The 26,260-nt window shown below is 42.2% G+C and overlaps 1 protein-coding gene across 8 annotated transcripts in view; it reads right to left on the minus strand.

Moving 5' to 3' along the window:
- KCNJ15 (potassium inwardly rectifying channel subfamily J member 15) overlaps nucleotides 1-24,385 on the minus strand; it is a 54,572-nt gene extending 30,187 nt beyond the window's left edge. For 3 of the 8 annotated variants that reach the window (XR_001887101.1, XR_001887100.1, XR_001887099.1), the window contains exons 1-2: nucleotides 24,297-24,384; nucleotides 23,909-24,048 (exon numbers count right to left, since the gene is read on the minus strand). The gene's annotated coding sequence lies outside the window, so the exon portion shown is untranslated. The other 5 variants (XR_001887102.1, XM_017880676.1, XM_017880678.1 and 2 more) reach the window with 4 other exon arrangements.
- Nucleotides 24,386-26,260: the final 1,875 nt, after the last annotated feature.

Here is a 26,260-nt window from a genome sequence, read left to right on the forward strand (position 1 = left end):
ATATATATATATATATATATATGCCTTAATTTCTGAGTCAGCTTGCACTATGCAACAGTGGTTGCAAATAAATTTTCAAATATTTATGTCTTCTATACTGTGTAACTGGTGTTCATCCTAAGGGATCCCTGGTTAAGTTAGACAGGTGCTTCCTCTGAAACTAGTCCGCAGTCCACAGAAACACAATTTGGCCCACCAGGACTCAGTCTTCCAACCACTTTGACATGTTCAAGAGGGATTAAAGTCAATGAGGCAGGATGAAGATCCTTAATTTGCCACTTGAAGGGAGTTGTTCCCCAGTTTAAACCTAGTTGGCCAATTCCCAGTGGTCTTCCTTCGATCTATCTTCAGCCCTATTTTCGGCCAAGACATTGAACTTTCAGGAAGTAAAATTGGGAGTCGGACCCCGGTTGAAAGACCTTGGCAATGCTCTTCTGTCTGCTCTGTGTACCATCTCCTATTTCATTCATTGGTGATAAAATCCATGCGGTGAAAAAGGCCAAAATGCTTATCTTGGGTTTGAGAGGAGAGACAATGAGTTTGTCTAAAGAGAATGGCTTTCACTAAAAGCCAAGCTTTGGGGAGCACAGTCAATGGATATGGAGAAGAGCTTTAAAGAGGACAGAAGTGATGCTTTGCTTCTACTTCCTTGAGGCCTGGGTGATTACTCTTCAACCAAGGGAGTAACCTCTCAACTCAGCACTCCACTTGGTCAGAGCCACTTACAACTCAGCTGGCGAATACATTTCATTCCTCATCTTCCTTGACATTTCCATAACATTTCAGTCTGCTGCTACTGTCTTCTCTCAACTTGCCCTCTACTTTTCTGATGCCTTCTCAGTTCCATCTGTAGGTTCTTCCTCTTCTGCCAATCTTTGAAGTGGCATTTTCTCCAAGGCTCCATGCTCAAACTATTTTATTTTCACTAAAGACACACTCCTGCATCCACTCCCATGGTTTCAGATGTTACCTTTGCAGTTCAAGAAGTCTAGACTTTGTGTGTTCCAGATTGCTCTTGTCACTGCCAGAACAACAGTCAACTATGTGTGGTTCCTCCCTTTGACTGCCCACAAACACCCCAAATTAAACCCAGTCTAGCTTCATTATCCATTACCCAGGGCAACTCCCTTCCTCCTGTAGACCCTCAGGCACTGAAAAATAGCACCCTAAGTCTACCCCAACATCCCTTGAAGCTGCCCATTTTCTCCCTTCCGACTGTCACTGCATTGGTTTAGATCCACACACTTTCTTTCTTGGGTGACACTACCTTGGTTTAGATACACATACTTTACTTCTTGCATGACAGCACAGGCTCATAACTGAGGTCCCCATTTCAAGTTGTCCTCTCTCTATAGCATCTTTCATAGTGCAACCTCAGTGGTGTCCCTAAAGCACTCTGCCACCCAGCTTAATGGCCCCACTGTCTACAAACCAAAGCCTCAGCTCCTGAAACTGACCCTTCAGAAACTGGCCCCACCTGCCTTGGTGCCAGCCACTCCTCAGGTTGTTACCTGGTCAAATCATGCAGAATGACTTTGCAGTTGCCCAGATGGATTATTCCTCTATTGATTGACTTGATGCCATGCCATCTGCCCGAAAGCCCACCTCTTGTCTTGGCCAGCATTCTTACGTCTATCCTTTGGGGTGTTACCCTTTCTAGGTAGGTGCTTTCTCCACCTGTTCCCATGGGTTCGGGGTTTTCTTTACATGATCACCTGTGCTTCTGTCTCCCAGAATATTTATCTCAGTGTATTGGAGATATCTGTTTTGCTTGTGTGTATCTAATTATAATAATGATCCAACCAACAACTGCCACTAGTTGAGAATGAATACGTAACTAGTTCTGTATCAGCAGCTCATGCATGTATAACTCCAAACTTCAGAGTAATGCTGGTAAAAATAAGTAAATGGAGGTTAGATAAGTTAAAGCATTTGCCTAGGGTCACACAACTAGTTGGTAGTGGTGACAGTGCTTAAGATTGTGGTCTGACTCAAAAGTCAGCTCTTCATCCATCACACCCCACCACCTCCCACTGGAATTCAAGCTGCCATATCTCATCTCGTACATGCCAATGCCTAGATTCTAGCAGGGCCTTAATGTCTGCTGAATGCATAAATGGAAGCAAAGGAAACTTGAAATCTTCCAGTTATAGAAAAGCACCGCTGGGTCTCAAAAAGCAAGCTCCTACACATTGGTTGTGGTGATGAGGTGAACAGAGAGAACGTCATTTTGTCTTAATCCCCTACAGTACCCACAGCTGTTTACTAATGCGTGCTGCAGATGGAATCATGCCTGCAAAGTCAGTGTTCCCTAGAAGTTCTTTGAGGGCAGGGGTTAGGCCATGTCCACCTTTGTACCCTCAGTAGCGCAGTTGCTGGCATGTGGTAGACGCTCCAGAAAAGTTTTAATGACTCATGACGATAAGTGAGTGGATTAATCCATGACTTAGTCAGTGGATTAACAATCTATAAAGAATGAATGAATGTCAAAAACACAATCCAAAACATGTGAGTGTTCTCCATGCATTTATCATTACCTGTGTAGTTGTCTAAATTGCTTTTTGGGAGTGATTTATAGTACACATTGTTCTATCTCTGTGGGAAATGAGTTTCCCCAGTGTTGAAATCCTCTGAGTTAAGAAGCACTTCCTTTTATCTTTTCTGACTCAGACCCTCTTGGAAGCTGCACTCACTCTTGCAGATCACTTGGTAGATGACTCTTATGCTGTGAATCACCCATATCCTCCAAGAGCAGGTGGAAGTTCAGATATGGCTTTTCTCCCTGAGAGTCGTTTCCTTCTTAGTTATGATTAATTATTTCTGCAGTTACTTGTAGGATCAGGATTTCTACCAGAGGAGAGTAATTACTTTCACATGAACATCAGCTCCTCGTTCATTTAATTTGCCTCACCCCTAAACACACGTGCACAAAATTAGCCTGGAAATTACTGAGGGTCCTACTTGTTTATATTCATCTGGTGACCATTTTAGCAGCTTTATCAACAACATCTGTAAGAGGCCCAAGGCTTTAACTTGAGAATCATGGCAAAGTCAGGTGTCTCCCCTATTCCTCCTCAATTCTTCTCTCCCCTATTCCTTCTCAATCCTCCTCAAATCAGTCATCAAATGCTCACATTGGATCTCTAGGTTATGCTTACAAAAATCAAAGATGCCGAGTCTTAATTTGGAAAGACCATTGTCAACTTCTTTGTCATGAGAAATAGGACCTAGTTTCTTTTTTTTTTTCTTTTTGGTGCTACTATTGATGTATTGATTTTCCTGTGATAACTTGACACACACACACATACACACAAACACACACACACAATTTAATCTAAACACTCTCAGAACATAGAACTTGTCAATTACCAGAAGGTGGGAGTCTCCTTTTACTAAAATTAAGTGGTCATTTTTAGATATTATATTGAAGTCTATCAAAATCTTTTAAAAATATGTATGCAAAGTTGATAAATCTAGAATGCATATTGAAATGATTGTTTTCGTTTTCTAGGATGTAAATGCCTTGATCAAACTTAACGTTTTAAAAAATATTTTTAAAATATGAATTCAGATGTTTTCTTAATTGAGAAATAATATCCTACTTTTGAATATATTCTAAAATCTAATTTCTTAAACTTTTATTTTAGGTTCGGGGTACCGAAAAGGGGTATGAAGGTTTGTTATATTGATAAACTTGTGTCATCGGGGTTGGTTGTGCAGGTTATTTCATCACCCAGGTATTAAGCCTAGTGCCCAATAATTCCCTTTTCTGCTTCTCCTTCCTCTCACCCTCCACCCTCAAGTAGACCCCAACGTCTGTTGTTCTCTTCTTTTTGTTAATGAGTATAGGGCCTCGTTTCTAACATGCTATTCCTATTATCATTTTAAATAAACCGTAGAACGGGTGGTTGAGAGAAATTGTAAAACACACATAATTTAGTACTGAAATTATGACATGGTTCTGTGAACTCCACGGGGACACACCCAGCCCTACCCCAAGAATGGAACTATGGTACCATTTCCTAAGAGCTGCCATTATTCCCCAGTGACTCCTAATTACCAAAACATCATTCATTCGCTCATTTATTCAGTCATTTTACACTACTGTGGTCTTTGAAATACGTAAAGGTGAGACATGCATGATCTTAGCCCTCAAAAGTATACCGTTTGATAGGAGAGATGATATATACATAAATTGTTATTACGCCAAGCAGAATAGACTCCTTCATGCCTAAACAGTATCCCATGGACATTTCTATCATAAAAGTTGATACTCACTGGTTCATGTGTAACCAGTGAGCTGGCAAGACTGTAAGCTGCTTAAAGACAAGAACCTTGCCTTATTTATCTCCACTTTGTCCATATTTAACACAGCGTCTGCCTAGATTACATGAATGAATATGATATATTAAAAAGTATTAAGGATTTCCAGGAGGAGGACTGATTCCTTCTAACTGGAAAAATCAAAGAAGTTATCATGTATTTTCTGTAGGAAAAAAAAAAAAAAAATAGGAGAAAGAAGATTGCATGCAAGGGGAATTGCCCAGGAAAACTATGGGGTGGCAAAGTATGTTTCAAGTACTCCCAGTTGATTAGACCATAGGGTTTATCAAATATCAGCGATTTTCAACCATGGCTGCCTATGAGATTCACCTGGGGGGATTTTAAAATGAACCAATGCCTTGGCTCTGACGCAGGACAATCAAATCAGAATATTTTGGTGGGGCACAGGGATATGAGTAAGAGTCTGAGTTCTGCTCTTTTAAAAAAGGAGCCTCTGCTCTGTTCAAAAAAAAAGGTTCCCATTTGCTTTTTTTTTTTTTGACGGAGTTTTGGTCTGTTGCCCAGGCTGGAGTGCAGTGGCATGATCTTGGCTCACTGCAACCTTTGCCTCCCGAGTTCAAGCAATTCTCATGCCTCAGCCTCCCCAGTAGCTGGGACTACTTTCTTCAGATACACTGGGGTATCTGTCGTTCGTATGAGGCCATATTGGGAACTACACTGGCAATGAATTTTAAAAGGTGATGGAGGTTAAACTGAAAAGTTTGATCTTTCGGCAGGAAGAAACAAGCCAGGCTCATCTAGCAAGACTGATGGAGAGGGAGGAGAGCAGCTATAAGGAGATCATTTAGGAGGCTGTTGAATTTGTCTAAGTACTACATGAATTCAAGTGAATCACCGTGTTGGTTTGCCACCAGGTAAAATTCATGCACCTAACACATGTGAAGTAGAGAGGGTTGAACATTAGTGGAAAGGACTCTGGAGTTTGCTGCCTGGATGGAAAGGAAGATTTGGATGAAAAGCAGATGGTATTGGGGTGGGGTTGGCTCCAAGTATGTCCATATCTAGGAATTAAATTTGGGGCTGGAGGTGCAAATTGAAGAATCATTGTACCTAGAAGTAAAAGTTGACCAGATATGAGTCAATGAGAACTGCAAAAAAAAGAAAAGAAAAGAAAAGAAAAGAAAAGTACCAAGGGAAGAAAGCAACTGAAGGGGCAATCTTAGAGATTGCCTGGATTGAAGAGAAGAGGAGAGGATTTTCCAGCAAAAGAACTGGAGAAAGGCCAGCCAGATGGCTGAACACCTATGTAAATTCATAAAAGCAGACAATTAAGAAGGCAAGACTGCAAGAAAGAGGACATGATTCAGAGGTCAAATATTGGAGGGGAGACAAAGAAGCACTGATACTATTAGGGAGGTAAGACAGAAAAGAAAGGGACACTGGTTTCCCTAAGATAGGAAGGAAAGATGAAAGGATATATTTATTGCACATGTATTTACCCATCACCTACTGTTTTTGACTATACTAGACACAGGGGATATAACAGTCCAGACAAGGCATTTGCTCTCATGAGGCTTATATTCTAGAAGACAAGTTACAGAAAACGTGTGCATGAGCTCCACGTGCATTTCCACAGACAGCATCTTCCTGTTTACTGAGGAGTAGAGGAGGATAGAAATTGGAGAAGTGTGATCTTAGTAAAGGGGATGATGGTATGGTACTTTGGTGTAAGAGGAACAAGCTGAAGGATGTGGAACAAACTTGGCTAGCTTTTGAGTCACATGTAGGAGAGGCAACAAGAAATGAAGAAAGGATTCAGCCAGCAGGCAGGTCCCTGTGAGGTTTTCAAGCAGGAACACTAAGTTCACGTCTTTGCTTACACCTAACATGACTTTGCCCAGGCGGAACAGCCTCGAAGCACTGCTGCATATGGAAGAGGTGGGCTGCCCAGAGTTGGGATTGGCAAAGCCTCAGTGGTAAAGGTTACTGGGGTCCAGGTTTATAAATACCACATTAGAAACATAAACATTTGAAAACCACAGAATGTAAATGCTCAAGGTCACAGCACGCTCATCAGCTCATGGAATCCATACAGTAATTGAGCACATTAAGAAGCCTACTGACTCCGCTGTCTAGTTTTAGAAGAGCTATAATTTAGTATCGCTAGCTATCAATTAGTCCTGTTTTCCTCATCTGTAAAATGAGAGGGTTGGACAAAATGACCTCAAAGTCTTCTTCCAGCATGGTCAGTGGTGAATGCTAGAGCACACGTGAAATTCTGAAAGTTAATTTGCTTCTTTAACATTTACGTTGATTGTTTAACTATTGATATTCAAAAATGAAGCTGCAGAGCTACTACAAATCTTTTAGGTCTGTGCATACAAAGCTGTTAGTTTTATGGACCATTCTGATTTGAAAATAAATTGTCCTGTGAAAATATGCAACCTGAATTCTGGTGGGAGAAATCTCAAGTGACATGGGTAATTGAATAGGGTAGTTGATAGGTCATTGAACAGGACATGGAAATAGACCAAGTAGAAAAGTATTAGACATGAATAGGTTTTAATATTTGCAAGTTTGGAAAATTACTTTGTGAACATTGGGAGAAAAGGAGCTTTTCAAATACTAGGATGATAGTAGCTAGGGATACAAAATAAAGTTATTCAGATATGACTTGTCTTCCTGCACTAAGATTAATTTAGAGTAATATACATAGGACTTCTTTCATTCCTTTCAAACATTGCCAGTAAGAGTTAACCAGGTCTTGGTTAGATCCTGAAAAATTAAGGTATGTGACCAACTAGACAATCTGTAAAAGTAACTAGAGTATTAGCTAGCTACTATTGTTTCGTATTGCAAAAATCTTGTCACTTTTCAAATACAATAAGACTTTTGAATAATACCATACATAATCTTGAAAGAAACAAACCTTAGTATGTGTGCTTTTTCTAACAGCTGCATTTGTTACACATATTGTCACCGAAATCAAGGTCTTTGAGGCTTAAAACTTAGTACTAACTCTGAAAGTTACTTATTTGTATATTTAATCTAAATGAATAGCTTATTGCTATTTTCAAAAGCATATTTGGTACATTACTATTGAAAGCAGTCTTTGACATAACTGACTACATTTTAGTTTTATACCCAAAGGCTCTGTTTATGCAGATAAATTGAGGTTCCAGTCTTTACAGTGTAGGGTATAAGTATTAATGAGTTGATTTCCTGCCAAGGTTAATTTATTTTTATTTGTAATCTCATAGAGTAGGGCTCAATCATTGTTAAGCGCTGGTAGTTTCAGAAGCAGAAGTCTTCTTCAGATCAGTAAGATTTATACTACTTGAAATTAAAAAGAGTGGATAATGGGGAAAAATCATGCCTGAGGTTAAGGTGAATCACTTTGATTGGATCTTCCAGAAATTTCCTTTGAGTTCTGGGTGGCTTTTTCCCCTCTTCCTTTGCACTACCCTGATTGCTCAGCTAGAAGCACCCTAAGGGGCCTTACCTTGAGTCCAGGTGCTGGGGCCCAATCTCAACTGAAGATCCCAGAGATCTGGGGAAGTGATGAAGAGATCTGGGGAACTGACTCCGCAGGGGAAAGTCTGTGTGCAACCCAAACCTGCAGGATACGTGCTCCTGTGCTGGCCAAGCCAGTAGGCGGGAGCACACTCTCCACCCTAGCCTGCAGAAGCTGAGCATTCAGGCAGAGCCTCGGTCCCACCGCCCAGCTGCCCTCATCCGTGTCCAAGGACAGAGCCCTTGAGCCACGAGGGCTTCTGGCACATGGTTTCAGTTTTTATGGGTGAAAGACAGTCCTTTGGCATCATAAGGTATTTATATCTGAGATAGCTCCAGATTTTTTAAAAATCATTTGACAACAAAAACTTCCAAGCAGAATTAACTACCACAGAGGCCGGGAAAGCAGCACAAGTGAGTTTTTTAATTCTTCAGAGGTGGTAGAAGTCACCAGAAATTCTCATGAATTCTCTCTAAAGGGCTCTGGATCCTTGGAAAAATGATCTGGTCAAGCCTCATACTTTAGTAATTCTTAAAACGGTCACAGTCCCATGCTTTCTGTCTCAGCGTGGCGCTGGGTCACAGGTTTTGGCAGTTTGTTTTAAAAGCAGCCTCTTATGGTGGAGAAATTATTGTAAACAAATGGGAGCATGCTAGCAGCTGCCCATGACAGTGGATGGATCTCACCTGCCTTCGGTTTAGACAAGCGCCATGTGAATTTTTATGGGCGTGTTCTTCCCTGTGCCATGTGTTCCTACAGTGACTTTCTGCACAGGATGGGTATGATCTGCATGGAACAATGATGGCCAAGTCTGGCAGCCCAGGCTTGGGGGATCGTGTGGCCGAAGCAGTGTAGCACACAGGCTCATTGCTTTCCATTGAGAAGAATACTCAAATACCACCCAGCTCAGTCTCCAGGAATTCCCCTTATAGGACCACAATAGCAATGAGAGAGCTCCAGGAAGGACCTATAAACACATTTCAACTGCTTAGGAAAAGCAGGAATCGCATGCCTCTTTCAAACTGCGAGTGTTTAACCGATTTTCAGTTTCTTTCCAGTCACTCCTCTGATCTCTGTTGCCAAACGATAAACCAGTTTAATTATGTTGCTTCCCTCTGAGTTCAGCTTCATCTTTTCCTCTTTAGTTTCCCCCTGCGATAGGAGGAGGCCTGGTGAGGAGTTCTAGGCCACATTAGGAGAACGAGCTCTTCTATGTGCTGCAAAACCTCAGGCAAGTGACCCAGCCCCTCCGGGCTTCAGTTTTCTCAATGACACTGGGAGATGGGGCAGACTAGCTTCTCTGAAATCTCTTTGTTTTAGCTTTCTATGAAGGGAAATTTAAAGAAAAGCACAGAGAGACTGACTAGATTCTATTTGAGGCTTATTTACGCAGCTACAACAACTTTACAAGAGTATCTTTTCTTTTCTTTTCTTCTCTTTTTTTTTTTTTTTTTTTTGAGACGGAGTCTCGCTCTGTCGGCCGGGCTGGAGTGCAGTGGCCCGATCTCAGCCTCACTGCAAGCTCCGCGCGCGGGTTTACGCCATTCTCCTGGCTCAGCCTCCCAAGTAGCTGGGGCTACAGGCGCCCGCCACCTCGCCCGGCTAGTTTTTTTTTGTATTTTTTAGTAGAGACGGGGTTTCACTGTGTTAGCCAGGATGGTCTCGATCTCCTGACCTTGTGATCCGCCCGTCTCGGCCTCCCAAAGTGCTGGGACTACAGGCTTGAGCCACCGCGCCCGGCCGAGTATCTTTTCTTGAAGATGCCCAACCTGGTTTTGTCCCAGAGAGGATTTAGAAAGGTCCACTTAGCAGAAACCCTGCTGGCCTGGGGCTCCCCAGTGTCCAGATGGACGTGGCTTCACCAGATCAGAGTGGTGTTGCCACTCAGAAATGCCTTTGGCTGTTGCAGAAATCCGGCTGTATGCGTATCTGCTGCATATGAAATTCCTGATGATGCATGCAATGTATAGGGAATTAGAACAGTTACACACTCCCTTAAATATGAATACACCTGTGAACCTTTTCAGTCTGTTATGATAAAGCAGAGAATGAGGAATCAAGTTTTGCCTTGGTCTTGCCATAAATACACTGCTCTGGTCAAATTTGCTGATTTTTTTTATGTTCTCTTAGTTTTGACAAAATGGGATGATCACAAGTTCATTTGATATGATTCCATGTTCAACTTCGTGTTGGGCAGTTTGGTGACAGGGACACAATATGTTATAGTGGGAAAGGTACAGGGTAGGAGCCAGAGACTTGGGTTCAAATCTCAGATCTTCAAGTGATGACCTTGTAGGAGGAGTTAAAGTCTGAGAGCCTACCCCCTGGGGTCATCCTGAAGATGGAGTGAGATGCCTTCTGAAAGGCACCTGGGCTGGTAACTTTGGACGAGTGATGCTGTCTCCCTGATCTTCAGTTTCCTCGTTTATAAAAAGAGAGATAATAAATTTCATGTTGCATTAGGCTAGGATTACAAATGCAGACCTGCATGCACTCAGCTCAGGGTGCAAAAGGGAGCTGATTCTAGCTCAGCCAAGTCTAACGTGCTCTCAGCCCTCCCGGGGCTGGTAATCTGATGGGAGATATGGGAGGCACCAACACCAAATGAATCAGGACACAGCATCTGATTAGTCCTTAGCAGCACAGAGACATACTAGGTTTTGTTCAGCCTGGAGAAGATAACATTTAGAAAGTGTAGAAGAGGTAAGGCCCCATGGGGAAGGGAAAGCTGAGTCTGGAGAGTCCTTGAAGGGCTTCAAACTTCATAATGAGATTCTAACAGAACAGGGAAAGAATGCTTTCCAGGAAATGGAACAGCACAGGCAATGGCAGTGAAGTGGGAAGCATACAGGAACAATTGAACGGGGGGTCCTTGTTGGGGAGCGGTGGGAAGAAGTTTGGGTGAAGCAGAGTCAGGCCATAGGGTTCCTGGATGATACAAGTAGGGGCATCCCACAGAGAACCCCAGGGTGCAACAGTGGGGTTTTACAGTGGTAACTTTCAATAGATCCAGCTAAGCCTGCCAAAAATTACTAGCAGCTCCATCTCCCAGGGACAGTTTGTGCTCTCTTCATGCAAAACTTACTCTCTGTCCCCTCCTCTCTGGTTTCAGAGAGCATTGTGGTTTCTCTCCACACAAGCTTAAGCACTGTGTAGTCAATTTATAGTTTACAGGGATTTCCCACACACCCATATATGTTTTCCACTGAGGTCTGTACTTTTTCCTAGACCCACCCGAATTCCAGAGCCAGGCCCACTTGCATGCCAAGTTCATTTTCTTCTTCTTTATCACCTTCTCCTCCTTATAATACATAGGAGATAGTTACTTTTTTAAATGTGTCTGTGTATTTTTAAATAGAAATGAAAGAAGAAACTCCAGAAGAAAACAATGACAAGGGTAATTTCTGATTCAATTTGTATTAACAATACTTGTTCATACAGGCAAACCCAGCAAGTGAGTTTTTTCACTGTTGACCACTGTTTTTTCACATTGCAACTCTTGCTTATGAAAGTGTGATGCCTTTTATAAGTTTTTTTTTTTTTAAAAAAAAGCTTGCAAGTTTTTAAAGGATAGACTGGCTCTGGAATTCAGGCTTTCTTTATAAAGTAAGTTTTGTTTTGTTTTAGAACAAAAGAACGTATAAAAGGGAATCAGGTCCTTAGGAAGGAAATTAGGAATCGTTTTGGTCATTTTGAGAATGCTCATTCCCTACTGATACATGAGATAGAAGACAGAAGTGCTTTCTACCAACACTTTCACAAAAAATCATGCCATTTAACTTCCTTGTTGTTCTGTGGTAGGAATTACCCTGCCTTTTGCAAATGAGAAACTAAGAGGTTGAATCACTTGTGGAGGCTCCCTCAGCCCACAGGTGGGGACTCCAGTCCAGCGCTTCTACCTCCAAGATGAACCTTTCCTTCACCAGCTGCCTTAAGGACAAGCCTTGAGCTCAGCCTCATCCTGGGAAGAAGGAGGGTGGAGAATCAGTGGGATTTAGTTTCCACCTGGGATAGGAGGAGGCCTGGTGAGGAGTTCTAGACCACATTAGGAGAACGAGCTCTTCTATGTGCTGCAAAACCTCAGGCAAGTGACCCAGCCCCTCCGAGCTTCAGTTTTCTCAATGATACTGGGAGATGAGGTCAGACTAGCTTCTCTGAAACCTCTGAAACCTGGCGTGGAGAGAGAAGTAACCCACCTCTGTCTATTTCCCATATGCCTCATAATGTGCTAAGAAACTGAAGCTCAGAACATTAGTGCATCTTTCCCAAAAGCACTGTGGCCAGGAGTCTGCACACCTGGAATTCACATCCAGGAAGGTCAGATTCCAAAGGCCAAAGTCTCTTTCCATGAGACCAGGCTGCCTCTCTCATTAGAATGACCTTCCATTTGTCACGTTTCTACCATTACTTGTCAGGGGCTTTTTCTCACTCTCCTCCCACCATTTTTTTTTTTTTTTTTTTTTTTTTTTCAGATTTTAAGTACTCTTATCAGATATTTGTTTTCTCCTATCCAAATGTTTCCAAACTGTGTGTTGTCACTCATTTGACTTTTGCTAAGAAAATTTAGGCTGTAGTTTTAAAAAAAAAATCCACCTACATAACTTTCAATACTAGTATAACGCAGCACTTCCTTTTTTGCTGAAGTTTGGCTGAATCACAGTACAGCACTGAAAAAACAGAAGATAGTCCCAGCCAAAGAAACTTTAAACTGCAGGTAGGTTCGAAGTCGGTGGCAACTGATTGTTCTGAAGAAAACTGGCATTGCTTCCTTATTCTCCCGCTTTCGTTATTACTATTTTTGTCAGATCCTGTTTGTGTTCAAAAGGTTGCCAGTCTTATGAAAGGATAAACTTGAAAAATCTTGCTTTAATCATTGCAGCAATTAGCAAATAACTGCATTATCTTTCCTTTTTTATTATAAACATATTCAAGAACAGACTTGTAGTTTAGTTGTAGTTACTCAGAGCTTCTCAGAAAACTGAAGCTGGTTGCTCATAAAAACCAGGTATTCAACCTGTTCAGAAGAGGCCTGAGTTGCTGGAATCTTCCTTCATGTCTCCAGTAATTATGTGACTACAGGAACAGATGTAACCCCCTTTCCAAGCTAAGCATATACTTCTTAAGTCATGATGGATTTAACTGAGTGAATAACTCAGTTGACTTTGAGGAGGAAGGGGAATGGGTTTGTCAAATTTAGCAAAAAAGAGCATGAGAAACATTCACCATTAATAGGCTTGGAGGCAGCGAGCTTCCAGGACCCTGAGAACTCTGCTCTGCCAGCCAAATGATAATCTCTTAGTTCCTCTCACTCTTTTCATCTGAACTGAGTTGGCAGGCTGATACCAAGCCTTCCTCTTTCACTGGTTCTTCCCCTCAACACCCTCCATCTCCCCTTCTCTGATATATGGATCAAGGGTGGTGCCATTAACTGTGTTTCCCTCAGAAAATTCCTCCTGTTGGTTACTAGTGGGTCAGCAGATTCATTGGTCATCTATCTGCCTCTCTGAGAGTTCATTCTCCTGCAGTGTGGTGGGTTTTTCTTCTTCCCCATCCTTTGTAATTATGTTCCCCAAGGTCTTGTGCTCATCCTCTTTTATTATATCTTTCTATTCTCTCTTGGCATCCTCTGAGTTACCCTACTGCCCATTCAGAGTCCCATGATGTTAATCAGTGCTCACCAACAGCATCTCCTTAGGGATCCAGTCTCTGTTTCCAACATCCTCTGGAATGAGAGCAGTCCAGAACTGACTCATCCAAAACTGAAGGCATATTATTCTCCCTAAATCCAGCTACATATCCTGATTTTTGTTTCCTAACAATGGCATCCTCATTCTCACCTCTCCCTCTTTAAGCAACTTTACTCCTGTATCCAATCAGTGCAAGCCCCGGATTCTACCTGCTGAATCCCCCTTGCACAGGTGTCTCTCCTGCCCCTTCCTACAGCCACCACACTGGTCCAGGTTTTCATTCCTTTCACTGAGTCTCTCAAAATGCCCTCTGAATTAGTCACTTGGTCATCACTACCAGACTATTTTTTCTGAAGTGCAGCTCAGGATTCAGAAAACCAAAATCTTCAGTGACTCCTCATTGCCTATGCTTAACTTTCATCTCCTGCAGCAAAGGCTTAAGGTTGTGGCTTCTAGAGATGGACGGCCTAGCTTCAAAGGCCAGTTTCACCCCTCTCTGAAGCCTGTGGCCCCAGCATGTTCTTAACCTCTGCACCCTGCTTTCCTCATCTCTAAAGAGATTAGTAAGAAAGTCTGCCTGTGTGAGGATTAATAAATACTTAGAGCCATGGAAGACAGTGTGGTGATTCCTCAAGGATCTAGAGCCAGAAATACCATTTGACCCAGCAATCCCATTACTGGGTATATACCCAAAGGATTATAAATCATTCTACTATAAAGACACATGCACGCATATTTATTGCAGCACTGTTCACAATAGCAATTACTTGGAACCAACCCTAATGCACATCAATGATAGACTGGATAAAGAAAATATGGCACATATACACCATGGAATACTATGCAGTCATAAAAAAGAATAAGTTCACATCCTTTGCAGGGACATGAATGAAGCTGGAAACCATCATTCTCAGCAAACTAACACAAGAACAGAAAACCAAATACTGCATACTCTCATTCATAAGTGGGAGTTGAACAATGAGAACACATGGGCACAGGGAGGGGAACATCACACGCTGGGGACTGTTGGGGGGTTGGGGCTGGGGAGGGATAGCATTAGGAGAAACATCTAATGTAGATGATGGGTTGATGGGTGCAGCAAACCACCATGGCACATGTATATCTATGTAACAAACCTGCACATTCTGCACATGTATCCCAGAACTTAAAGTATAATAAACAAACAAACAAAAAGAAATACTTAGAGCCCTGCCTGGCCTTTCAGGAGTGTTCAGCACTGTTGGCTGTTGGCTGCCAGCTTTGTCCTGACTGTGGCCCTCACTCTCCCATTCCTTCCTTGCAGTAAGCTCAGCCCCTGTGCACACTGCTGGCCTCCCACACCCTCCTGCTGGTGCACGTTAACTCCCATCACCCTCCTGCTCTGACGGCTTCTCCCCGTCCTGACCCTGGAAGTCCTTTTGTTCTGCAAGGCATGTCTCAAATGTCCCAGTGCCTCTTACAATCATCCCAAAAGGATCTGGTCTTTCCCTCTCTGACTTTCCCTGGAACTTTGTCAGGGTCTCTCATGTCAATGTCATCACATTCTGCTGGGCACTGCAGCCTTTCTTGTGCTTTGGGTGTTTTTCTTTACAGTTTCTCTACTTCCATGTCTTCCTATCCACACCTCCGTCCAGCAGCAGCCTGGAGGCTCCTTGAGATCAAGGACTAAGTCTTCTCCACTTATATCTTCTAAATCGACAAAGACTGACCACCCGGCCTCCTGCAGAGTAAGCCCTTGGCAAGAATGTGCTTGGTGAAGATCACTGAGGGTTAAAGCCTGACTATCCAAAATCCGAGTGAGAGTTGATTTAAAAACTCATTAAATATACATTTCTACCAACCACAGGGCTAGCAAGTCAGACCATTTCTTCAGATACTGAAAACTAAACAAAGTGCTGTGCAGAAAGTATCATTTAGGGAACATTCCCAGGATATTGGACTAGACAGGTTAATATTCATAATTATAAAATTCATGGTTAAATGTACATATCCTCATGCAGCCCTAGACTCTGAATGTCATATACTGGCATAAGCTGCTCCCAGCTGCAACGAAATGCACTTGACCATAATCACAGAAAAGTGGCCCTTTACAAGTTTTAGTCCTATAATATTTCATCTTTAAAATGGGCAAATGTTAGAAAATTCTCTCAATTTAAAATTTAAAACACATTCAGAGCCAAATACCTTTATTGCCACAGGTATGCTAACACAAGCCAGATCTAGACATAGTGTTTGAAGGAGACTGAATTGATGCTAATTTTGTTGTTTTCTGCATTTGCTGCTCCATAGATCAAATTACCCCTTTCTAGCCTGGGATTGCAGTATATTCTTCCTTTTATTTTTTCACCTTGTTTTCTTCCTCAGAATCAAACTTCCAGCCCACACTCCCACGCTGAACCCTGCTGGCTCTGTATTTACTTTTCTGTTTTATTTCAAGTTTCTTCATTTTTCTTCTTTCCAAAATAACCTGCATGTTTTCTATTTTTCCTCTGTTGGGTTTACACAACTACTATATCTTAAGCACATGGTTCCCTGTTTCTTTTCACTCCTTAATAAGACATCTCCCTCCTTAATAACCTCACTTATACAATTCTAGCAGCCAATCTGTCACTTTGTAATGTTCACCAAGGGAGAGAACACACCAGTTAGCTGTTTTCACACACACATATTTTCAAAAGACTTCAGATAAAAAGGTTTCTGCTGTGCATTTGCAGGACGAGGTAGATGTAAGTTCATGGTGAAAGTGAAGATGTAATTATAGCAAAAATTATGCTTTTCATGTCAGTGCATGTGGATTCAATACATATTGCTTGAGGAATACCTTGGGCCATGCACTGAAAGCACAAAGAAATAATTACGTGAAATCTCCATTGTCAAAGAGTTTGTAGCCCTGTAGGAAAAAGGGACAAGTAAGCAGGCCGTTGTAAAGTGGGGCCAAGCAAGGCGAACCAGCTATCTCCAGGAATGGGGAAGGCATCCCACAGAGGGTTCCCAGCCCAGGCCTGATGGACCAGAGATTATTCCCTTAGGCTAGTGCCAGATCTGAGTCTAAGCCAGTGAAGAAAGTTTACAATCTTAGTATAAACAAATTATACATAAAGGGGTATAAAAGGTGAAATAAAATTTAAAAGATCCACAGAGGAAAATGGACATTGTCTTTCAAAAGAATTGTAAAATATAGTGCACGTAAAATGACATTCAGTGAGTGCCCAGTTGATTCCTAGGTTCAAGTAGGAAGCTAAGTTAAGTTCAAACGTAGTTAAGATCTCTATTTAGTGTTGAGCTCAAAAGTAAGATTCTGCCACTGTGGATCTGTGTGCATTTAATTGTGATTTTTAAAAATAGATCAGATTTATGTAAGTAAATGTTTAATCAAATGGCCTTTTTGAGATTTACTCTTTTTTTTCTTTTCTTTTATTTCATGATGTGTGTGTGTGTATCTTTGTAAATTCACTTATATTCTTTCAGGAATAAGGTGGATATGAAGAAATAAAGAGAAAGAAAGTAAAAAAAAAAAAAAAAAATTCTTTGGGGCTGACTGTAAGCAGCCACTTTGCAAACCTGAAGGCTGGCCAGTCACATGCAGGGGTAGTCAGGCCCCGGTAGTACAACTTACACCTAAATGGAGTGTGGACATCACACATGTTCTTTCTTGGATCGCATGATGCCTTGCCACCCCACACCCATCACACTTAGACAAAGCATCCCCAGCGGGGTTGTGTGAAACGTTAGTCAGAGCAGGGAACCATAGTTGTGGTCAGGGAGGAAGTGGTGGACAGTTCTGTGGTCCAAAATGGATGTACAACTCAGATTCAAAGTTAAAGAACGTCTTTGCTGCAGAACTTCTTGGGGTTTTTTAAATGTTAATGATTGCTTTGAAGGTTCAAGAGGGGCCTAAACTAGGAAGGGTTTTCTGAACGTATTTGAGTGCAGACCTTCTTATTTCTTGCAGGGATGGAGTTACCAGGACCCTCACAGGACTCTGCTCACCACAGAACTTCCCAGGATAGAAAGACAGTGCTTTGCTGTCAAATTCAACTGTGTTTCAGGACACTCCCTCCTGCCTTCTGACCAGCAGAATCACCCCAGGCCCCCGACTCCTGAGACAGGAAGTATAGGGTCAGCCTCTGAGAGTCCTCCCCCACTTCCCAGGCAGCTGCATCCTGGTGGCAATGGAGTGGAGACTTCACCTCCCCTTTCCCTCCTCAAAGCAGCTTTGGTCTGCCTGGGAGAAGCTAGCCTTCTTCTGTTCATAGGGCCCAGGAACCAAGACACTGAGTGTTTCTTAATCGGATTATCACAGCATTCCTGTTGATAAGAATCAAGTCATGTGACATTACATCCAACTCTTTTAAGGAGTGACGTTAAGATGTCAATGTCGGCCAGGCACAGTAGCGCATGCTTATAATCCCAGCACTTTGGGAGGTTCAGGTGGGTGGATCACCTGAGGCCAGGAGTTCAAGATCCTCCTGGCCAACATGGTGAAACTCCATCTCTACTGAAAATACAAAAATTAGGCATGGTGGCAGGTGCCTGTAATTCCAGCTATTTGGGAGACTAAGGCAGGAGAATCGCTTGAATTTGGGAGGTGGAGGTTGCAGTGAGCCAAGGTCATGTCACTGCACTCCAGCCTGGGTGACAGACCAAGACTCCATCTCAAAAAAAAAAAAAAATGTCAGATATCAATGTCACTACAACATCACTTTTTAAAAACACTGTTTAGAGGACAATTGTTCTGTGTGCATGTAATTTTGTGGTTTTTTTGACGGAATCTTGCTCTGTTGCCCAGGCTAGAGTGCAGTGGTGTGATCTCAGCTCACTGCAACCTCCTCCTCCCAAGTTCAAGCTGTTCTCCTGCCTTAGCCTCCTGAGTAACTGGGACTACAGGCGCCTGCCACCACGCCCAGCTAATTTTTTGTATTTTTAGTAGAGACGGGGTTTCACCATGTTAGCCAGGATGGTCTTGATCTCCTGACCTCGTGATCCGCCCGCCTCGACCTCCCAAAGTGCTGGGATTACAGGCGTGAGCCACCGTGCCTGGCCTGCACTTAATCTTTAATATGGACTATAAGTCAAAATTATAGGCTTGAAATATGTTAAACAAGATGTTCAAAATACAGCACCATTGTATTCTGATGTTGTTGAAATTGGGATAGCCTCTCTATACCTACACAGTCAGTTTTGTTATTAATGTCCTAGCTAAATACACACCCACACTGCCTTTGTCACTTGTACGTGTATGTCTGTATGTAATACAGCTCACTGTCCATATATAAATTCTTTCCACGAACTTCTGACAACATAAAAAAGACAGGGCAGCGTTCCTGTTTCTTAGTATTCAGAGCATGTTGGTTGCAGCAGCCAGGTGCTCCAGAGTTCATTACATTTTCTTTACTTCCTAGCAGACATGTGGGAATGGCATTGGTAGGAAGAGTACAAATGAGGCCAAATTTCGTGAACTTTCAGAGCAAAGGATAAACTTTTCAAATTTGTCCTTTAAAGGTTGGAATAGATATGAAGGATAACTTAGGAAATAAGAAAGCAAGATTCAGGGAGCTGACCTTGCATTTTTTGGGAAAGAGGTCTAAGATGAAGCAAGATATCAATCTGCAAATATTTGAAAATGTAAACATCACTGAGTGAGAACATTATTTGTCCTGGTAGGCATGGGTTTAGCCAGCATTTCTACCAAGAAATGACACAATTAACTGCTATCAAAAATTGGAAACAGCGTTAATAGAAACTAAGGAATAAAGAGGAAGGCTTCTCACCAGAGACAGATATTCCACTGGGGCAAGCCCTCAAGTCTGCTCGAGAAGATGCTTATTATTCATGCATTCAGTACCATTCTAGGGTCTAGTGGCACAACTAGCATAACGTTCTTTAAGTTTTAAGTTGGGGGCTTCTCAAGTGGAAAAAGTGCACAGTTAATTTCAGTACTCACATACTCTACCATAGGAAACGCAGCTTTGATAGCATCTTACCCTTGGGCTGAGATATGACCTAAAGATTCAAGTACAAGAACCTACCTTTCATGGCAAGGTGCCAATGAAGCGAGAAACATTCTAGACAGCATTGAGATCAGTTTTCCATATATCACTGATCACTAGATACGGATAAGCATGATTGGTATTTTTTGCTTATCATTTTTCAGTTATTGAGAGGGCAGCCAGCAGCTAAAATTTACATAAATTAATTCAACCATTCATTCAAGAGACAAGTATCAGGCCTTTACTATGTATGACGCAGAGTGAATTTACCAAGAAGTTAATGAACTCAGCTTCAGGGTTCCTCACTTGCTCAGGTCCTATCCAAATCCTTGTACCTAATAGTACAGTCCTCATTTTGCATTTGTTTTCTCTAAAGAAAGCCCCCAAATTGTGCTGTCTTAAGGGTCTATAAAATCTTCATCAGCCTCCAGTACAGACACTAGAAAAAATGCACATCATTTCCATAGCCATCCGCCCGACACCAGGGCAGCTCCGACTGAAGCAGGATGCGAGTGAAACCAAAACCCAGGCATCCTAAGAATGGCACCCCCCGCTGCAGTGTTCCTACTCTGTGTCACCCTCGTTTTTGTTTGATGGCCCAGCAGTGACTCTGAGGATCCGTGTTATCTGTAATCCCAGGGACGTGGACAGGCTCAGGATGTCTGAACTCTGAATGAGGGAATCAGTGGCCAACACAGCCGCTGTGACTTCTGGCCAGGCTACTACGAGAGGGCCTGCTTGGTTGGTTCAATGTGGATCCCTACACATTGACTGCTCTGAATTTGAGCTGTGGGGTGGTAGAGACGGAATCAAACAAAACCTGGGTTATTCTGTTGCTAATTCTTTCCAGTGTTCCCTCTGTAGGTCCTCAGTCCTAAGGTAGTACAGACATGTCCTTCCACTCAACTGCTCCCTACTGTAAACGATCGGGTGGCTGGCACATGCGTGTTTTGTATCAAAACGCAAACCTTTGTCCCTCTCCTGCATCTTCTGACGTGAGCATGATCATGTGACCCTGATTCATCTTTGTATAGTGGCTAAATATCTGGAATTGTGTGCTTTAGAATTTTACTTCTAGAAGCATGAACTGTGTTCTGGAATTAGGTCAAGTGTGAACTTCTGGATTCAAATTGGATGGTGGTGGCATTGGTTTATTGATCTCTTCTCTAGTTAAGGCGCAATGCCCATCAAGACAAATGCAGATACACAAACTCCTCATGGAGCTCTGACCTTTCCCTTGTGAGAACAGCACAGGTGTTTCTGATTGAAAGTCTCCCTGGGAACGTGACAGAATTCACTATGTGTATTCCAGCTGCATTACGATGAGTGGAAATCCCCCTACTATCATCTGAATTAATCCAGAGACGTGTTCCAGAGGCTACACTTGTCAAGTTCAACTTTCTTGCCTGGCCTTTTTATCAGAAATATCTGTTCTCTCATTTTTTTTTCTTTCATTTCAACAGAGTAATATTTAGCAAATAAAACTTCTTAAATGGAGAATCGAGGACATAGAGGGAGAGAAACTAAGTTATAACTTATAAATAAAGGTTCCAAGAAAGAATTTCCATTTCCTAAATGTTTATAAACCCTTATTTATGAAGTATAACTTAGTTTCTCTCCCTCTCTGCCCTTAGTTCTCCTTTTAAAGGTGGGAGCAGGCTCCCTGTGTTCCTTTGGGGAAGATTTAGCACTTCTTAGATTGCTTATCTCTGGAGCTACTACCAGGTCATACGGCTCCTCACCTGTCTGCAAAACTGGCACCAGGAAGTTACCTGAGCCAGGTGTGTTGGGTCAGACCTGTCTCCCTCCAGGGCACTGCATCCTTGAGGGGCACAGAGTAAGGCCCACCCTTGGTTCACTTTGTTCTAGATCCAGACCTGCCTGGCCTTATCCCACCATCAACTGCACCAAAAGTCTCACTCCTGAGGTGGCTTTTATGAGATAAAGGTAAAGGAGAGAAAGGAGAGAAGACAGACAATAACCTCTGACTGACTTGCCTCTTGTATTTGCCCATGAATAAGGAACAAACTCATCTTTGGAGACATAAAAGTTAATATTAACTCATGTAATAGCTTTCTGACAATTTCAGTGTGAGATTATTTTTACTTGAAAGAATTAAAACAACACATTTAGAGATACACGATTTAATCTGGGGTGCAATGGTTGAATTGTTGCAGGGAAAAAAATAACGATAGCTGTATGACTTACATATTAAAGACTGAAGAAAATGACTAGGGAGGTGTATATGCCTTCAACACGCATTCCCAAGGACCAGTCATTTACAGTTTTGTCATGCTTACAGCTCAGTCTCTGGACTGTTAGGTTGGCTCTAAGACTCTGACGCATCCACCACGCAACTACATTTCATAAGCAACCCTGAACTCTGAGGCAAAGTATGCAAAAAAGTTCGTGGGTTGCTTCGAGTCTCTAAACAGATGAGAGGAGATTGGACAGGAAAGGATATTTCAAGGATTTGGCATGTACTGATTAAATCCGAATAACTTTGCCTCTCTATTCCATGTCTAAAGTCACATATTGGTGGGTTTTCTTGTACCAAGTATGTCATTGTTATTCAGGTATATAATTGCACACACACACACACACACACACACACACACGCCCCAAGAAAGCACAGCCCTTTCGAGATTTCCTCGATGCAGAAGCAGAGTGAGGTTGTGCTGAGCCTTGTGGGAAAGAGCCCGGAGACCTGCTTTTGTTGGCTTCTCAGGTTTGCTGGCATATGCAGCCTGGGGTCTTGCTCTCTTTCCCCCCAAAACACTGGCTGTCTGCACTGGTGAGAAGTGTGAGGAGAGGAAATTGGGGAAATAAGACTTTCTGTAAAATGACCACAACTGTTAGTGGGAGGAAGGACTGGAAAGATGGAGAGGGGACGTTTTAGAAAAATGTGTTTTCCTTAAGCAACCAGAATCACAAAGTTCAACTAAGGCAATTTCTCTAAAACCCCCAGACTATTTATACATTTATTTAATTCAGTGAAGAAAGGTCTGTTCCGTTATTTGATGAGTGTTTCTGACATGCTGCTACCGACAATTTGGTTAAACTCTTCTGCTCTTCAGTATTTTGGGAAGACTTGCCTTGTTACCTCTGGGTGGATGGTCATTTATTATATTAACAGTTAGAGAAGGAGAAAACTGCTAAAAGTAAAACCCTAGAAGGTATGGAAAGAAAGAACAGCGCCCGGGGAAACTGTGTGTGAGGTAAGTGCTTGCTTACTTAATTACTCGGCTGGAAGTGTCTCTGATACTGTATTTAGTTTTCACAAAATGATGGTATTTAAAAATGTATTATAGTTTTATGGGACACTTTTCTTTTGATTTTTAGGACAATTTTAAATAGGAGAGAATTTGTCACCTAAGGCTGTTACTGCTGATTCATATTTGTTTAAACATTCATGAGAGGACAAAATAAGATAGGATTGGGGATAACAGTTGATCATGCATGCATGTGAGTGTGTGTGTGTGATCCTGAGGTTGCTAAAAAAATAGATACTAAGAATCACTTGGATTTTTTTTTTTCCAAAATCCCTCTTACAGGTTAAAGGGAAAAGATTAAGATATGTTCAGATAAAATAAATCTAAACATTTGAATTAATGGTACACATTTTGGTCTTTAGTTTTCCAGTTAAATACTACATTCGTTGTAAGTTTTCTAACCTGTGGGTTAAAGAAATTATGAGGTCAATAAACGTCTATTGAACAATAAATTCTTATTTCCTTCAAGCGACTAAATGCGGAAGTACAGAGGAGACAAACGTTGGCGTTACAGGAGCAATGTGGAAATTTCACCCAGTATAACATTTATTAGCCGAGGATAGTCTAAACTCTCACGAAATTACACACAGATTAAAAAACATATTAATCATGGGTCGTGAACACAGTTCATAATGTTTCCAAAGTCAGGATTGTTTACATTCCATACACCTACCACAGAAAACTTACATAACTTTTCTTATAAGGATAGGTAACAGATTTTAAAATATTCCAGCGAGGTTTCGCCTTACGGCAATCCAAACTGATTTCCCCACTGACAAAGGAAAGTAACTGCTTCAGAATTAGCCAAAGAACTATGCAATCGCTGAAAATCAATAACAAACTTGCTCTGACAGACCCTTGCAAAGGGAAGTCGGAGTAATTCTCCTGCGAGCTAGACCCCCGTAGACCCACAGCAAACAAGACAACATCTGGATATTGTTTCACGAGCAAGAATAAAACACTTTTTTTTATCCCATCATTAAGTAAAATCCCATTTTCCACATGCAAACAGCACTTGTAAATTCCATGAGTGTCTTGAATGATTTAAATAAGTTTTAAAAGAATCAAATGTTTTCATTACCTTTAGAAGTAAAGTTTTTCAAAAATACCTCCAGCATGCCACATGCCCCAGAATTGACATAAGCACTGTGTACCTCTTACCTGCAAAGACGGAAGAGTGCAGACTCCTGGCTGGATGGGGAGTTATGTCAAGTCAGAGAAATGCTCAGTCCTGACAGGTTGCCTTGGGAAAGATAGGTGTTTAGGGTTCCTCAAAATGAAGAAAACTCTCTCACTGTTCACTGTCAGTCAAAAACAAGTTGGTACAAGTTTGAGTAAGAATTACCTGGAGAACTAAAGAGAGAAAGAAAGAGATTGGGAGACATTGGGCAGACGAGGGAGGGACAAGGAAGGAGGGAGGGAGGGAGGAAAGGAGAGAAAGTGAGAGACAGAGAGAGAGAGAGAGTGGGGGAGAAAGAGAGAGAGAAGGAATCTGAGAAAGGAGACCATGATGTCAGCATGTCTTAAGGTCTTAAGGAAATCTACAGACCAGCACAGGATTCTAGTGGGCATCCAGTCCAGGCTCTCCAAACACCTGTGCGAAAGAAAACTGATGCCTTTTAAAGAATGCCAGTTAATCTTTGAAGAAACTTGGGCCACTCTTATCAAAGCTTTTTTAAGGTCCCTTTGGCTAAGTAAACTATAAATAAATAACCAGATTACCTTTTCTAACAATCTCTCCTTTATCCCATGTTTTCTTTTTCTCTTTCCTCTCTCCTCCCCAAATGAATATTAACAAAACCTCTTGCCTCCTGGGGGAATCAGAACGAACCCATACAGACTATACCTATATTAAACATACTTAAGAAAAGTGCCACAAGGGAAACTCATGTTTTTAGCTCAACCCTCTTATTGAGCTGATTTTTCTTCCATCACCCCTACTTTCCCTGATAAATATATTATATATATGTGTGTGTGTGTGTGTGTGTGTGTGTGTGTGTGTGTGTGTGTGTGTATAAAGAAGTTGAATAGACACGGGCAAAATTGGGTTCTTCTGGATCATGGAAATTGGGCTTGGGGATATGTGTTGGAATCTGGGTTCCAGCATTCTTGCATAGTCTGGCATCTTTATGAGAAATGGTCAGAATTCCATCCTTGAAGCAGGCTTCTAATGGAAGATCTCTGGAAGCAGAAGCAGGAAGCTTCTTTCGGGAATGAGGTTATATGTCCATCCTACGCAAAGTGACTCTTGCAGCCACCACATCAAGGGAGGCCAGCCCAAGGCTCATGTGCTCTCCTGGCCTTCTCATAGCCAGAGTGCATGGGGACCGTGTTCAATCCTAAGAGATGGAATGGATTTTTCACAAGTACTTCCCCTAGAGAGAGCCCTCTACACTGGTCTAAAGGCAATGCCAAGAGACACAAAGGGTTTCTTTCCCATGGGAGACAATGATACATCCACATGTCCCCTGCCCAGGCACCTCGGTGGGGCCAGGCCACTGCATCTGGTTTGACATAGAGCAGACAGGGTGAGGAACGCCTTGCTTCTGTTGGAAATGAATGATACTTCCTCTCACCAGAGTACTGGGCTCCGCAATTCACCCCAAGTGCAGCTGCTGCTGCTCTGGGTGCTTGAACTAAATGGGAGCTGCAAGGGATGGGGTGTCATTCTGCCTTTAGGAAGGAAGGGCTGAGAACTCCTCATTTTCTCCCCCTAATCATTCCATTTCTGTTTTCCCAGTGGAGATGGTATGCCTCAGTCTCCTTCTCTTTTGCCCTTTCCCTGGAAGCAAGAGACTCCTTTTCAGCCTGGGAGCTTAAATGGTGGCCCTGGAAAGCAGACACTGGGCTCCCAGGGGTTTAGGGCAGGAGGATGAAGAAGCCACACAAGATTTGGACTTCTTAAAGCTGGTGCAGCTTTACTCCAGCAGTCTAGAATCAGATAGTTCTCCCGCGAGGATATGCTAAAAGTCTCATAGAAAACGAGTAAGCACAGAGGTGAAGAACAATGAAAGAGGGAAAACTGAGAAGTAAAGGATCTGAGTATATACCAGCTACTCAGGTGGGATGATTTGCAGGGGCTATTTCCTCGGCCTGGAATGGTCCCCTCTGGCCTTCATTCACTGAGCTGACTCATTGTTCAGGTCCTAGCCCGAATGGCACCTCCTGTGGGAGGTCCTTACCTGATCTGGTCCCGATCCAACTCCGTGCCCCAAGACTCCCTTTTGTTGTGTATCTCACTTACCACTGCCTGAAGCGGCCCTAAAGCTTTTCCGTTTACCGTCTGTGTTCCAGTCTAAAGCTCAATGGTACCTGTCTCGTTCACCAAACATCTTTCCAGCAATATCTGGCACATCATAGTCCCTCAAAAAATATGCATATTTGTCAAGTGGGTTGATAAAAGATTACATATGGAAGATATGATTTGTTCCCATGGAACTTTAGCTATCTCCTTATATTTAATCTGTATATCCAGCTTCAGCTTTACTTAATAAACTAACATTTGAACACCTT

This window comes from Rhinopithecus bieti, unplaced genomic scaffold (assembly GCF_001698545.2).
Source record: "Rhinopithecus bieti isolate Rb0 unplaced genomic scaffold, ASM169854v2 scaffold_12151, whole genome shotgun sequence".
Classification (NCBI taxonomy): Eukaryota; Metazoa; Chordata; class Mammalia; order Primates; family Cercopithecidae; genus Rhinopithecus; species Rhinopithecus bieti.